We start from the raw sequence: 16434 nt of genomic DNA, 5'->3' as shown, positions 1-16434 counted from the left end.
CGCTTGTGCGAACCTAAAAGAGTGCGCAACGCGTCATCTTCATCGCCATCTTCGTCTTCGACGACGCCAGCCATCTACCTCGAAGGCTCCGCCTCCCGCGGCCTTAGATGCCGCGGGGGATGCGGGGACAAGTGAGGACGTGAGCGCTGCTAGGGGCGTGGCAGGAGCAGGTGGCGCCATCGCCCCCTGCGGCCGACACTAGGGTTGAAGGTGTCGGAGGAGAACAACTTCAGCACCGTGTCGACAGTCAAGCTCCGCAAGGTATGGACGGCAGGGTGACTCTGCTTACATCCCCTTCTCCCACCGATGGGTGCAGCCACAGCAACGGCGCTCGGTCCGGGATGAAACACCGCCCTCCGGCCGTCCCTGCCATGGGGGCGGTCACGACACGTGTGTCTCCTCCCGGGCGAGCCGACCCAACCACTGCACCCGACAGAGCCGCGGACCCTCGAGCGCCATCACCGCGCGACCCCGCTGCCCAGGTGGCCGCCCCACCGCAGCGCGGACGCGCCACTACCGCCGCCGCCGCGGGCATCGTCAAGAGCCAGGCGACGGTGCGGTCAAGGTCATCAACTTCCATGCCAAGCACAGCCACGGAGGCTATGGCACGGGCCTAGCTGCTACTAAGGTTCCTGCCAGCGGCCGAGCAAATGGATGAATGGCGTGCCACCATCCAGAGTCTGCTCGGTCTCACTGAGGCTGGGGGCTCGCGGCCCACCGGCCCGCCACGACCTCCCCAAGTGGCGACGACTGCTCGTACTGCTGGCCGAACGGAGGGGGCTGTCCCCACCGTGTTGTCCCCACCACGGTAGCAGGCGCGGGCGCAGCAAGAACAAGATCCCGACGACGTCTCGATGGCCTCTTCGACCCTCGAGCACGTCCGGCCAGCGGCTAACCCCGGAGGATAGGCGGCGGGGAGACACACACGTCGTCGTGGGACGGCCTCTCGACGACCCCCGCCAGACCGACGGGTGCTGCGGCCTCAATGTTGACGAGACTGCATTTGGTGTTGGCAGGTGCCTACCTTTCGAGGTCAGCTGCCCTGCCTTTACACGCGAGCTGCGGCAAGTCTGTTGGTCGTCCGTCCACACGTTCAAGCCGGAGATACCCGAGAAGTACGATGGGAGACTGAACCCGGCAGAGTTCCTGAGCATCTACACCATCGCTGTTCAAGCTGTCGGGGGAAGAGATGAGAAGGTGTTTGCCAACTACTTACCGTTGGCTCTGAAGTCCAATGTGAGATCTTGGCTCATGCAGCTGCCGGAGAACTCCATTTCATCATGGGCATACCTGTGCCACGAGTTCATCGGTGCCTTCACCGGTGGCCACCAGGAGCCCGGCAGGCCCAGCGATCTACAGCTTCTCCAGCAGAAGGAAGGAGAATCTCTCCATAAGTATTTACAAAGATTCAGCAAAGTCCATAGGAATATTCCGAATATCCATCCAGCAGCTGTTATAGCAGCCTTCCAGTCCAATGTGCGCAACCGTCGCATTCATTCTAAGATGAATGTGCGGTTGCCCAAGACTGTGAAGGAGCTGTACACACTAGTGGATAAGTGTGCTCGGATGGAGGAAGGAAGGAAGTTGCCCGGGGAGAAGGATTGCATCAATGTTGATTCAGAGGAAGAAGATGAATCAACCAGTCAAAGAAAGGGAAAGAAGCGCAACAAGAAGCCAAGAGATAAGACAGTGATGACCGTGGAAGGTTTTGGCACGCCTAGTACCGGCAAGAAGGCCAAGGCTGAGGCCCCCGGCAAGGAAGTTGCCGTGTGCACTGCCTGCCGGGAAGCCGCTGCCGCGGAGAAAGCCGGGAAAGGTGATGGGCCGTACTGCAAGATCCACCGGACCAAGGGCCACAACCTTCATGAATGTTATCAAGTTGAGCAGCTTGTCAAGAGACAGAGAGCAGAGTATGATAAGCATGATAAGGAGAAAGGTTAGAATGCTGCTGGCGAAAAGGGCCGAGGCGGTGAAGCAAACCGCCCCGGCAAACCCTTTCAGAACCAAGGAAAACCCGCCAGGGGCCAAGAGAAGGAAACCTGCGATGATTTGAGTGATGGAGGGAATGAAGAGGAAACCATTGAGCAGGAATTTCACAGGGCCACTGACGCCCTATGCATTGATGGGGGTGCGTCTTTGCACTCCTCCCATCACTGTGGAGCCAGCGCCAGAGGCCCGGAAGCCGCTCAGATGGTCTCGCACGCCCATCATCTTTGATGAGGAGGACCACCCTTGCCGCACCACCGCGGTAGGGTGTTTGCCGTTGTTGGTCTCCCCAACAATTCGCAACCTCAAGGTCACAAAGATGTTAGTGGATGGCGGAGCCGGGTTGAATCTGATTTCCCCAACAGTTATTAACAAGCTTCAGATAGGAGAAGAAGAGCTGGAGGCTACCGTCACATTCCAAGGAGTCAATCCCGGTAGGAGCCGTCCCAAGGGAAAGATTGCGTTGCCGGTGACGTTTGGGGGAGGGCTGAACTATAGGACTGAGAAAATTGTGTTTGATGTGGTTGAGCTCCCCCTGCCGTATAATGGGATTCTGCGACGACCGGCCTTGGCCAAGTTCATGGCAGCATCCCACTATGCTTACAACACTTTGAAGATGCCTGGGCCATTGGGAGTCATCACCATCCCATCAGATGAGAAGGATGTGATTATCTGTGTGGACAGGATGTATCGGGATGTCGTCGCAGCAGAGGCTGCGGAAACAATGGTCCCCGCCAACGAAAGCAAAGGAAAGAAGAGGGGTTGTAGGATCTCCGGCAAGGAGTCTGGGAAGCGTGGCCCCTCCGAGTGCACGACACCCGTTGACGACGTGCCAGAGTGTTCCAACAGCAAGAGATCCAAGGTTGCAGCACCCCAAGTGAAGAAGGTCCCGGCAGGGCTGGCTGGTGTTGATGGTAATTTCACCATCAGCGCCATCCTTGACGACAAATAGGAAAGCATGCTCGTTGCCTTCCTGCGGGCGAATATCAATGTGTTTGCTTGGCAACCATCTGATATCCCCGGTGTTCCCAGGGAGGTAATCGAGCACCACCTTGATGTCTGCCCACATGCCCGACCCGTCAGGCAAAAAGTTAGGAAGCAAGCCTTGGAGCGGCAGCAGTTCATTGCGGAGGAAATCAAGAAGTTAGAGGCAGCTGGATTGGTCAGAGGAGTACTGCACCCTACATGGTTGGCAAACCCAGTGGTAGTTTGGAAGGCGAATGGGAAATGGAGGCCTTGCATTGATTTCACAGATCTCAATAAGGCTTGCCCAGAGGACCCATTCCCCTTGCCGCGCATCGATCAGATTGTGGATTCTGAAGATGTGGCCTGCTCTCCTTTTTGGATGCATACTCCGGATATCACCAAATCTTCATGTCCAAAGAAGATGAGGAGAAAACATCGTTCATCACTCCATGTGGTACATACTGTTTTGTCTGCATATGCCTTTCGGATTGATGAGTGCCGGATCCACTTTTGCAAGAGCAGTACAGATTGGTTTTGAGCTACAACTACACAGAAACATAAAAGCCTATATGGATTACATTGTGGTCAAGACCAAGGATAAGGCCACCCTTATCCAGGATTTGGAAGAGACATTTGCTAATTTGCGCAAGATCAAATTGAAGCTCAACCCGGAGAAGTGTGTGTTTGGTGTTCCCTCGGGCAAGCTACTGGGATTCTTCGTGTCCCATCGGGGGATTGAAGCCAACCCCGACAAGATCAAGGCCATTGAGCAGATCCAAGCGCCAAGGACAGTTAAGGATGTGAGGCGCTTGACGGGATGCATTGCCGCGCTAAGCAGATTCATTTCCAAGTCTGCCGAGCGTGCCTTGTTGTTCTTCAAAATTTTGAAGAAGGCAGGGCCTATGTAGTGGACCCCGGAAGCAGATGCAGCTTTACAGGAGTTGAAGGCCTACCTATCATCTGTACCTACCTTGGTTGCACCCAAACCTCAAGAGCCGTTACTGCTTTACTTGGCAGCAACCAACCAAGTGGTCAGTGCAGCCTTGGTAGCACAGTGAGAAGTGGAAGAAGCAGAGAGCGGCCAGACCGCGGCAGAGTCAGAAGAGGATCAGAACAGCAATAAGCACGACAACAAGTGCAACCCCAAGGACGCGGCAAGGAAGAAAGTGGTGCAGCGTCTAGTGTACTTCGTCAGCTCCTTGTTGCAAGGGGCTAGATCGAGGTACTCTGGTGTGCAAAAGTTGATCTTTGGCCTTGTATGGCCTCAAGGAAACTGCGCCACTACTTCCAAGCCCATGAGATCACAATTGTTACTCATTTTCCGTTGCAGAGGATACTCCAAAACCCTGAGGCTACTGGAAGAATAGTGGAGTGGGCTTTGGAGTTATCCAGCTTTGGTTTGAAGTTTGAGAGCACTTCAACCATTCAAAGCAGGGCGCTGGCAGAGTTTATTGCGGAATGGACGCCAACCCCAGATGAGGAAGCAACAGAAACAGCTCTCCCCGGCAAGGAATCACCCAAGAATGGATTATGTATTTTGATGGTGATTTTTCCCTACAAGGTGCAGGAGCTGGCATGCTTCTTTTTTCCCCCTCTGGGAGCACTTGAAGTACGTCATCCAAATGCACTTTGCCCGGGAAGAAGCCACCAACAATACAGCTGAGTATGAAGTACTCCTTGCCGGGCTCAGGATTGCAGCAGAATTGGGAATCAAGAAGCTGATCATTCCAGGAGATTCACAGTTAGTGGTGAGAGAAGTCAACAAGGATTACCAAAGCCCATTGATGGAAGCATACATTGAGGTTAGAGGAGCGCTTTGACGGGTTGCAAACAGAGCATGTACCCTGTGTGGAAAATAGCATAGCTGATCACCTGTCAAAGTGTGCTGCGCAGAAGCTTCCTGTGGAACCAGGAATTTTTGTTCTCCACCTCTCTCAACCCTTCATATCACCAACCACAATGGCCCGGAAAAGGAGAAAGTTGGACTACGGTAAGCCTCTCCCCATCGAGCCATTCGGTCCCGGCAGAGACCCTACCGAAAACAACTCCTCACAGCCTGCTGGACCACCCCCTCCAGCCGGGCCTATGGACCCCGCGAACGAGGCTGGTGCTCCCGCGGCCGAGGAGGTGCCGCTAGTCCTCGTTGCAGAGCCTCAGGCTCCAACTTGGGCAAGGCACATCGTCCGCTTCCTCCAAACCAGAGAACTCCCCGGCGACCCAGATGAAGCCGAGAAAGTAGCCCGGAGGGCCAGTATGTATCAGTTTGTCAATGACACTCTGTACAGAAGGAGGCCCAACGGTGTGAAATTGAAGTGTGTCTGCCGGGAGGATGGAAAGGAACTGCTGGCTGAGATTCACAGAGGAATGTGCGGCTCACACATTGGATCAAGGGCATTAGTTGGGAAAGCATTCCGGCAAGGATTCTATTGGCCCACAGCCCTCCAAGACGCAGTTGAGCTCGTCACGACATGTGAAGCCTATTAGTTCCATTCCAAGAAAACACACCTGCCTGCCCAAGCTCTTCAGACAATCCCTCTGTCATGGCCATTTTCGGTCTGGGGGCTCGATATCCTCGGCCCCTTCCCCCGAGCAATCGGGGCTTTGAATTCTTGTTCGTCGCCATCGACAAGTTTACAAAGTGGTCGGAAGTGACTGCCGTGAAGAAGGTGACTGCTCAGTCAGCTATCAAGTTCTTGAAATAATTGGTGTGTCGTTTCGGAGTTCCGGTAAGGATCATCACTGACAATGGCACCCAATTCACGAGCCACGCCTTCATGCAATATGTTCAAACCCTCGGATGCAAGATCTCATTTGCCTCTGTGGCACACCCCTTGAGCAATGGACAAGCTGAGAGGGCGAACACTGAAGTGCTTCGTGGACTCCAGACAAGGGCTTTGGATACGCTGCAGAAGCACGGCAGGCGGTGAATCGAGGAGCTGCCGGTAGTTCTCTGGTCCCTCAGAATGAGACCTAATCGAGCTATCGGGCAGACTCCCTTCTCCCTAGTCTACGGGGCAGAAGTAGTTATCCCCACAGAACTCATTTACGGGTCTCCTCGGGTGCTTGCCTATGATGAAGTAGCGCAAGATCAGCACCGGCGTGACCGACGCTGTGCTACTCGAGGAGAACCGTCTCTGGGCCGCTACGCGTGCTGCACGCTATCAGCAAGCCCTGCATCGCTATCACAGCCGCAGGGTTCGTGCCCGGTGTTTTGAGGAAGGTGACCTTGTCCTTAGGCGCGTTCAGTCCGCCAAGGGTACATGCAAGTTATTACCGAAGTGGGAAGGCCCTTACTGGGTAGTACGAGTCTCCAGACCCGGTGCAGTCCGTCTGGAGACCTGAGATGGCACACCGTTGCAAAACTCATGGAACATTGAGCGTCTCCGTAAGTTCTACCCGCAAGGTGCAGAGGCTGCCGGGCCCTGCCCGGCAGCCACCCATTGTACATGGCATTGCCAAAGTTGCATGTAACCCCTTGTACAAGCCGGGGCGATGACCCCGTGCAAGAGAAAATAAAGAAGAGCTGTAGGGGGGCCCCAACTAAGATCGCATGCATGCACAAGCACACCAAGATCATTGCATAAGCACTTCATGAGCATTTGCATATGCATATAGATAGGATTGCATCCTACTTTTATTCTCATCTACATGGAGTTGCAGGTTCTTGCCGTGAACCTGGATTCGACAAAGGACGAGAAGATTGCACGGCACGGCGATCCCCGACAAGCCAAACAGATAAGTTCACCTCTTGTCCATTAGTATTCTGTAAAGCTACAACTTTGCATGAGAAAACCTCGCCTCCCTCTTTGAAACTTAGGTGCTCCCATCCATGACTCGAACGCTGCTTCAGTCAGGGTGGTCGCAGTGGCCTTTGGGAAAAGGAGTTGGTGGGGGGCTGGCCCCTCTGTCAGTTCCCCGGCAGACGAAGAGGGTGCCGGCAGGATATCCTGTCGGGAAAACTCGTTTATTCTATTAAAGAGGCACTTTTGCCTCTGCATGGACATACACATGCACGAGTTCCCGACAAGATTCATCTTTTTCATTCGTATGTAGTTACAAGTACAAGCATTACAGAATACAAAGATGGACTCAAGAGATTACATTATTTGAATTAAAGTTTGGGGTATGCCTACAGATTTAAGATTGAAAAAAGATAAGTGCTCCGTGATGCCCTTTCTTGTCCCTCTCCTCCTAGGTGCAGCCGTCGAAGGTGAGGAGGGCAAAAGGAGCGCCAAGGAGAAGGCCCGGCCCGCTCTCATCGGGCTCCAGGAGAGGTTGCCCGGGGGAAGCGGAAGCGCGAGGGAACACCTCGATGGAGAGCACGGCGGAAGGCGACCCCGTCAACCACCGTCACCAGGGCCAGCTGGACTCGGCAGGGATAACGAAGCTGCAGCCCGAGAGGAAGCCTGCCGGGGTCTAGCTGGAAGGCTGCTGGAGGAGCCCGACAGCACCATCCGCACCTCTACATCCAACTCCCCGGAAAATCACATTGCTGGGAGGAGATGCAGATGTAGATGATGGTGCTGCCGCCTAATGAAGATGGTGCAGGCGACGATCAGCCGGAGTCAGAATCGTCGCCCCTCCGCCTGCTGTCGTCTTCATCGCCGTCAATGTCCTCCTCGTCGCTTTCGCTCAAGGAGGAGCTTTCATCGTCGGTCGAGCTCTCCACGCAGCACCCTAAGCGACCTCCCGAGCTCCCAAAGATTTTGACGGAGAGCAGGCCACTCTCCATTAATTCGAAATGGAGAATGTGCCCCTCTGAAAAGTTGTGGGCACGGGCAAAGGTCTTCCAGCCGTGACGGAGGTACATGACATGAGGGGCAGGGAAGTCGACGTCAACCCTCGTGTTCCCATCCCCACAGCCCCTCATGTGCAGCTTCAGGGCACGCGACTGCTCGAGCTCCATCTCCCGTGCAAAGAAGGATGGAAGACGAAGGCGACTACGCAGGGGCTTATACAACCTGATGATGAACTCTTGAGGTTGGGCATGGCCTTCCATCGGGGTGGAGCCGCCGGCGGAGGCACCACCGGGGTGCCGCCCCGTCCTCCTCCTCCTCGAGCACCGTGGCGACCACGACCACGCCCCCTTCCTCTCCTCCTTGCGGACGGCTCTGCTACCTCAGGGTCCGGGGGAGGAGGAGCACGCTTTCGAGAAGAAGCCCTCGTCGCCGCCACCGGAGCTCCACCGCGCCCTCGCCCTCGCACCATGGCTAGATAAGGACCACAGACGAGAAGGAGGACTGTGTGGTGAAGAACACTGCCCCGGGCCCTTTTTATAGGGAAATGGGGCAAGGGGCTGACCCCTCCTGCGGGAGTCGGCCACCCCTCTCCTCCAATATGGCCTCTCTGCACCCACTATGGTTCTGAGGGCTGAGGCCGCCCCTCTGCCCCAACCATCGACGCTCGGGTTTCAGCTATAATGCTCCTCCCCGTGCCCTCTGCATCCACCACCTACCACGCCCAATGCATGCGGAGCACGTGGCGAGGTGCATGAGGGACGGGGGGCTGGTGGGATGGCAGTTTTTGCCCCGTGATCGTGGGGCGAGGAGAATCCGCGGGCCACGTTCCAAGTTCTTCCACGACATCACGCACCGCGCACGAAGAAATTGGAAACCGCCCCGGAATCAAGACTACCACAGTAGCAATGGAAAAATTCAAAGGGGCCAACCCCTTCAGCAGCCCTGCCTGTGCACTTATTAGGCCCTACCCCGCCGACGCTCCGCAGCGCGATCGGGGTAGGCCCGGGGGTTTCTGTCGGTGCAACAGACCCCGGGTATGTTGCCCAACTGTGCACACAGGCACAAGATCAAGATCGGAGCACCAGCTTAAGTCAGAGATCGAGCCAAAGGAACAGGATAACAACAAGAGAAGGGCCTCCCTCGTCGGGCAGGCGAGCCCAGCAAGGGGCCAGGCCACCACCAGAAGCAAGCAACCAGACTCCCCGACAACGCCTACTGGGGCTTGCGGGGCCTGAATCACCCCGCCAGCCGTGCAAATACGACCCACATCCTCAATCAATGCATAGCCGCAAGGTGATTAAGTGGCAGAATTTGCCACATGGCAGCCATCTCCTACAGAAGAAACCCACAGGTGACAACCGTCCAGCGACGTGTCAAGAGAACAGATGCGGAGCTGGGCAGCTAGTGATGTGACATTGAGTGGTGCATTTAATGCACCTTGTCAGCCTGCAGAGTTAGGTATGATAGCACTGTTTGCTATCATATCAGCGGGTAATGACTGTTTTGCCACTGTGGTGACCCCTTAATCTATAAAAGGAGGCACATGGCAATCGTAGGAGGGGGTTAGAGGGTTGGAAACTTGACAAACCCAAGCCACCATATGTTTGTGGTCACCATAGCCCTGAGGCAGGTCTTGCCAGGCAAGTGTACCACGCACCACCAGGTTCATTTCCACCATCAATCCACCAAAGGAGGAGTAGGGTCTTACTCCTCGCGGTGGCCCGAACCTGGGTAAATTGCTTGTGTGCTCTCTGTCATGCTGCCGCATGCTGGTCTGCTCTTTGTGCAACGCGACGTCCCCCGCCGAACCAGCAAGGGGCCACCCGGTCCCATAGGTGGCCGTGGATATCCTGCGACAACCTTTGGTTATCATGTGATGTTCCCTTTGCTTCGTGATACTTTGGAAAAACCGGTGTGCATCGGTATCCTCCTGAGTCCTCACCATGCTCACTATACCGTTGCTCCCGTTACCGGTTTTGTTCTTCTTTCTCGTTGACGTGTTCCGGCATCCCTGTGACATAGTCACCTGTGTGGCTGTGTCTGGCTAGACGATGATGGATGCCGTCACACCGAGAGGGCCCTAAGAATATATCTCCATCGTCGAAGGAGCAAATTCCACTCTTGAGCTACCCGATCACTTGTCAAACCTTCCAGTGAACCTGAAAGTTGTCGATATGATCACCTTGTTACAGATGACGTTTGAGCAACCCAAAGCCCACCGTCTGGTAGGAAGTTGTGACGCCCCCGATTCAATCGTACACTAATCATGCACGCAAATGTGTACGATCAAGATCAGGGACTCACGGGAAGATATCACAACACAACTCTACAACATAAATAAGTCATACAAGCATCATAATACAAGCCAAGGGCCTCGTGGGCTCGAATACAAGTGCTCGATCATAGACGAGTCAGCGGAAGCAACAATATCTGAGTACAGACATAAGTTAAACAAGTTTGCCTTAAGAAGGCTAGCATAAACTAGGATACAGATCGAAAGAGGCGCATGCCTCCTACCTGGGATCCTCCTAACTACTCCTGGTCGTCGTCAGCGGGCTGCACGTAGTAGTAGGCACCTCCAGTGTAGTAGGAGTCATCGTCGACGGTGGCGTCTGGCTCCTGGGCTCCAGCATCTGGTTGCGACAATCAGGTAGAAAGGAAAGGGGGAAAAGAGGAAGGAAAGCAACCGTGAGTACTCATCCAAAGTACTCGCAAGCAAGGAACTACACTACATATACATGGTTATATGTGTAAAGGGCCATATCAGTGGACTGAACTACAGAATGCCAGAATAAGAGGGGGATAGCTAATCCTGTCGAAGACTACGCTTCTGGCAGCCTCCATCTTGCAGCATGTAGAAGAGAGTAGATTGAAGTCCTCCAAGTAGCATCGTATAGCATAATCCTACCCGGCGATCCCCTCCTCGTCGCCCTGTTAGAGAGCGATCACCGGGTTATATCTGGCACTTGGAAGGGTGTGTTTTATTAAGTATCCAGTTCTAGTTGTCATAAGGTCAAGGTACAACTCCGGGTCGTCCTTTTACCGAGGGACACGGCTATTCGAATAGATAAACTTCCCTGCAGGGGTGCACCACATAACCCAACACGCTTGATCCCATTTGGCCAGACACACTTTCCTGGGTCATGTCCGGCCTCGGAAGATCAACACGTCGCAGCCCCACCTAGGCACAACAGATAGGTCAGCACGCCGGTCTAAATCCTATGGTGCAGGGGGCTGGGCCCATCGCCCATTGCACACTTGCACGTTGCGAGGGCGGCCGGAAGCAGACCTACCCTAGCAGGCGTTCCAGTCCAATCCGGCGCGCGCCGCTCCGTCGCTGACATCACGAAGGCTTTGGCTGATACCACGACGTCGAGTGCCCATAACTGTTCCCGCGTAGTTGGTTAGTGCGTATAGGCCAGTGGCCAGACTCAGATCAAATACCAAGATCTCGTTAAGCATGTTATTTTTAAGTATCCGCGGACGCCGACCAGGGCCAGGCCCACCTCTCTCCTAGGTGGTCTCAACCTGCCCTGTCGCTCCGCCACAAAGTAACAGTCGGGGGCCGTCAGGAACCCAGGCCCACCTCTACCGGGATGGAGCCACCTGTCCTTTCAGCCCCTCACCAGAATCACTTGCGGGTACTCCACGAGCTGACCCGACTTTAGTCACCACATGTGTCATGTATATAAAGTATATAGTATATACCCGTGATCACCTTCCGAAGTGATCACGGCCCAGTAGTATAGCATGGCAGACGGACAAGAGTGTAGGGCCACTGATGGAACACTAGCATCCTATACTAAGCAGTAGGATAGCAGGTAAGGGTAACAACTGTAGCAACAATGACAGGCTATGCAACAGAATAGGATTAACCGAAATCAGTAACATGCTACACTACTCTAATGCAAGCAGTATAGAGAAGGAATAGGCGATATCTAGTGATCAAGGGGGGGGCTTGCCTGATTGCTCTGGCAGGAAGGAGGGGTCGTCAACACCGTAGTCGATCGGGGTACCAGCAGTAGCGTCAGTCTCGTAGTCTACCGGAGAGAAGAGGGGGAAGAAACAATGAATATAATGCAAACAGATGCATATCGATGCATGACATAACAAGTAGCGGTGCCAAGTGTGCCCTAATGCGGTAGGAGGTGATACCGGCGAAGGGGGAAAACACCCGGGAAAGTATTCCCGGAGTTTCGCGTTTTCGGACATATGAACCAGAGGGGGAAACTTGCGTGTTTGCTATGCTAGGGATGTGTGGCGGGCGAATGGGCTGCGTATTCGGATTCGTCTCGTCGTTCTGAGCAACTTTCATGTAGAAAGTATTTCGATCTGAGTTACGGTTTATTTTATATTAATTTTTAATGATTAAAGTATTTTCTAGAATTATTAATATTAACAGAAAAGGAATTATGACGTCAGCAGAGTGTCAACATGACATCAGCAGGTCAACAGACCCGCTGACTGGTCAAACTGGCCAGTGCGTCCCGCATGTCATAGACAGAGCGCTAGCAGTGGGTTATTTTAACTGAACAGGGGGTTAATTAGCAGCTGGGCCCCACATGTCAGTGACTAATTAGTGTAACAAGTTAATTTTATTTATGAAAACGTTTAGTTAGCCTAATTAACAGACGGGGCCCACATGTCAGTGCACAGTAACTGCGTTGACCAGAGTCAACGTGGTCAACTGGGGCGCCGGGGCCCCCTGGCAGCCTCACTGGGGTGGCCCCCATAGGGCCACGTTGGCGCCAGGTCAGCACGGCGGCCGGAGCAACGCCGGCGACCAAAACGCACGGCGGCGCGCACGGGAGGCCGCCGGATTTGCACTACGGTGGCTCAAATCGGACGCGGCTGGACTCGTTCGAACAAGAAGAGGACGGCGAGGCGATCTGGGGTGGTGGCAGAGGCTGCGGTGTTCGGGAATGTCGACGGCGAGCGGCGAGGCGGACGCCGGACTTCGGTCGTCATCGGGATCGGGGCTGGGTGCGTTTGCGGGCAAACCAAGCGGCTAGACGAGGCCTACACGATGCGGTGAGCGCGATGGTGGCACGCACGTGACCCAAAGGTCACCGTGGCTACGCCGGCGACAAGCGCGAGCGGCGAAGTGTTCGGTCATTGGTGGCATCGGTGGCTACGAAACATGGGTGAGCTAACGGAGAGGGGGAGGAGAAGCGGGAGCTCACAGCGGAGCCGTAGGGAGTGGCAGTGAGCTCGGGGAGGGCGCGAGGTAGCTGGAATCGGCGACGAACGCCGGCGATCCGAAGGTTGAAGACGAGCTCGTTCCGGTCGGAGTAGAGGCGCTCGGCTCGGTCCCGATGGCGTAGCTGACGTAGACGATGACGAGGAAGATGGTGAGCTCCAGATCGAGGCGCGAGAGGCACGGTGGCCACGGAATCGAGCGGCGACAGCGGCGAGCGTTTCGGGTGAGGTGGGGAACGAGAGAGGGAGAGGCACGCGGGGGCGAATGGATGGAGATGACAAGAGGGGAGGCCACGGTGGAGATCTTATCCACCCCGACGGCCTGTATCAGCGTGGTCGGCGAGGTGGGTTCGGCGGCGACAGCGGGCGCGCCTCGGTCGCTTGAACAGAGAACGGGGGAGAAGGAGGAGGCCGGCTGGGCCTTTGCCCAGTTGGGCTGGTGGCCTGCTGGGCCGAAGCCTAGTGGGAGGGGGTTCTCTCGTTTTCCTTTTTTTTGTATTGTTTTGTTTTCTGTTTTTTATTATTTTATTTCTTTACTGTTTTCATTTAACTTCCAATTTATTTAAACTCTATTAAGATAAATAATTAGCGCCTAAATTGGTGTTGTAAATTAAGCCTTTGCCATAAAAAGCTTGGCTTCCAAATAAAACAGTTTAGGATTTTATAAAATACAAAAGTCATTTATTTAAGTGTTTTGGCCACCGTGTTAATTACTTTGAGCATTTAAACATGTTTCATGTATGTGGTTTCTACACCATTATTACTCATGAATTATTTGACACGTTTAGAGCATTTTAGTTTTAATGTTTGGGAAACTTTTATTATTTGACTTTAATTCAAATTTGAATTTGGATCGATTCTGAACTAACGCGAGATTATCAACAGTAATCGAGGTGGCATGGCATCATTACCAGAGGGTTACTGTAGCTTGATTACCCGGGCGTCACAGAAGTGACCGAGATACTCTCATGGTCTGAGGAACTAAAACATATGCTAACACTCCATATTATAACAAATGATTTTAGACGATATAATCACAAAGTATAACAAACAAGTATTGGGTCGACTCAATATGATCATTCTTCTAACGTCATAATCTCAATGTTGTTTTAGGACTATCGTTACACTTAACGATATCCTAAGATCCGGAAAACGTGATCACCAACAATACTTAAGCTAGTCTTAGAGGCGAGACTGGGAACCTATTGTTGCCGTTTATCATTCCACACATGCATATGAGTTTTCCACTGAATCACATATTCTAGGATCGTAGCAGTTATAACATGGAATATAAACTCCTAACTATGAATGTGGAAATATAACAATACAATATTATTGCCTCTAGAGCATATTTCCAACAATCATATTACTAAAACCTTAAATACCTTGTTTTAATTTATTATCTTTTATTTTGTTTTGCAATTTATCTAGCTATCATTACCAGCATTAATCCTTGCAATTATGAGTACAAGGGGATTGACAAACCTCCTGCCCGCGTTGGGTGCAAGTATTTGTTTTGTGTGTGCAGGTACCATTTACATTTGCTTGCGTGAATCTCCTACTGGTTCGATAAACCTTGGTTCTTAACTAAGGGAAATACTTTCGGTTGCTATACTACATCACCCTTCCTCTTCGAGGAAATCCCAACGGTTATCACAAGTAACAATATATCATATATGATACCTTATTGTGTGCTTATTTGTTTTTCATATTTTTCATGATTTAAGATAAAACACTAAATGGGACTTAGCTTGCTATAACTTCCATAGCTCCTGGGCCAGCCGTCGTTAAGTGGCATAGCCCGTTATTAAAAACTTTGATAAGCATACCATAATATATGTCTTCATTTATACATAGCACCGTTACGTACCAATAATTAAGTGGTCCTCTAAGCATACATAGCACTCATGTTACTTAACAATAAGCAGCCATCTAAGGTACCTTGGAATTAAGCCCCAAATCACTTGGCTTGGCTATATCTATAAGCTCAAGGAATCGCTGCCCTTTGGACCTTAGTCGGGCCCAAAGCAGGACCAACGCGTTAATGATAGTGAGAGCGCCCATTGGCTGAGCTAGCCCATAGGAAAGCATGAGCCTGTGATAGATGGGCTCGTACTCGTGGATGCATCCCAGACGGAAGGTCGGGTAGTCCAAGATGCCCCATACTGTTGAGGTTAACATCTAGTAGACAGTCACCAACACTTGCATGCATGCACACTAGGTTAGGGTTTCCAAATAAAATAGTATATAAGATATTGATTAAGAAAATAGTGGATTAGGAAAAAGCCAAAAGAGAGTATACTTACCCACTTGAAGACAACGACCGGGAAGGAGAAGTGGTCATGCAAGTCCTTCTCATGCCGGTCATGTAGGTTGGTGAAGTGGAAGGCCAGCCTCAGTGGGCCTAGGACCATCTCATGAATACTTAATTAAAAGTGAGCCTGACCCAATCCGCACCCATCCCTCTCCATTTTGGTGATGTGTACACATTTTAGGAATGGATAGAGAGTTTTATTGATGTTCAAATTGTGCCATGGACTAAGATTTTAGGAACAATATTGGTTTGTGTATTGAGGGGTGAGTGGGCCAGTGCCCCCTACCCTTACATAGTGGCCGGTTCCCCCTACCCTAAAAACTAGAGAAGATTGGAGGAAAAGATCAAGATAGGGAGGTGAGGAAGAGCGGATGTAGCTTCTAGAACATGTGAAATGGATGGGGGGGGGGAGAGAGAGATTGTTCTATTTTTGTAATGAATATTAATCAACTCGTGTGTTTTTGCCTCTTTAAGGAAACTCATAGATAGTAAGATTGTTTGCAATGGCATCTGCGCAATTTACATGAAAGAAAGGGTGTCTATAAGATGATGACATAAAGACGCCGAAGACGGGTCTGCCTAGGGAGGGTAAGGGTGTGGCGAAGAAGGATGTGAATTCTAGTGTCGTCGAGAGAGTCCTTGTTGCCAACATAAGGTAGTGTTCGTGTTACTCCATGTTGTCCTGCCTTAAACACAGAGGAAAACAACCATAACATGGGAAATCACTGAGATTAAAAATGATTAAATATGCACTAATACAAACCCTTACCGAGATTTCAACTAATTTAGAATGATCTTTCAAAAGTTTGAGCTAAAAATCAAATAGCAAGGAGAATATGAATATGATTGGGATCCATATGATGTAATTGGTGGTGTATTTGTTGGGATATGATGAAATGTCACTGATAACCCACAAGCATAGGGGATCACAACAGTTTTCGAGGGTAGAGTATTCAACCCAAATTTATTGATTTGACACAAGGGGAGCCAAAGAATGTTCATGAGTATTAGCAGTTGAGTTGTCAATTCAACCACACCTGAAAGACTATAATATCTGCAGCAAAGTATTTAGTAGAAAAATAGTATGATAGTAACGATAATAGTGGCAATAGTAACAGTAGCAGTTTTGTAATGATTGTAACAACAGCAATGGTAAAAGTAACTTAGCAAATATCAATATGTGAAAAGCTCGTAGGCATTGGATCGGCGATGGATAATTGTGTTGGATAA

Source organism: Triticum aestivum, chromosome 4D, assembly GCF_018294505.1.
Source record: "Triticum aestivum cultivar Chinese Spring chromosome 4D, IWGSC CS RefSeq v2.1, whole genome shotgun sequence".
Taxonomy (NCBI): Eukaryota; Viridiplantae; Streptophyta; class Magnoliopsida; order Poales; family Poaceae; genus Triticum; species Triticum aestivum.
Note: the sequence above shows the minus strand (reverse complement) of the source record.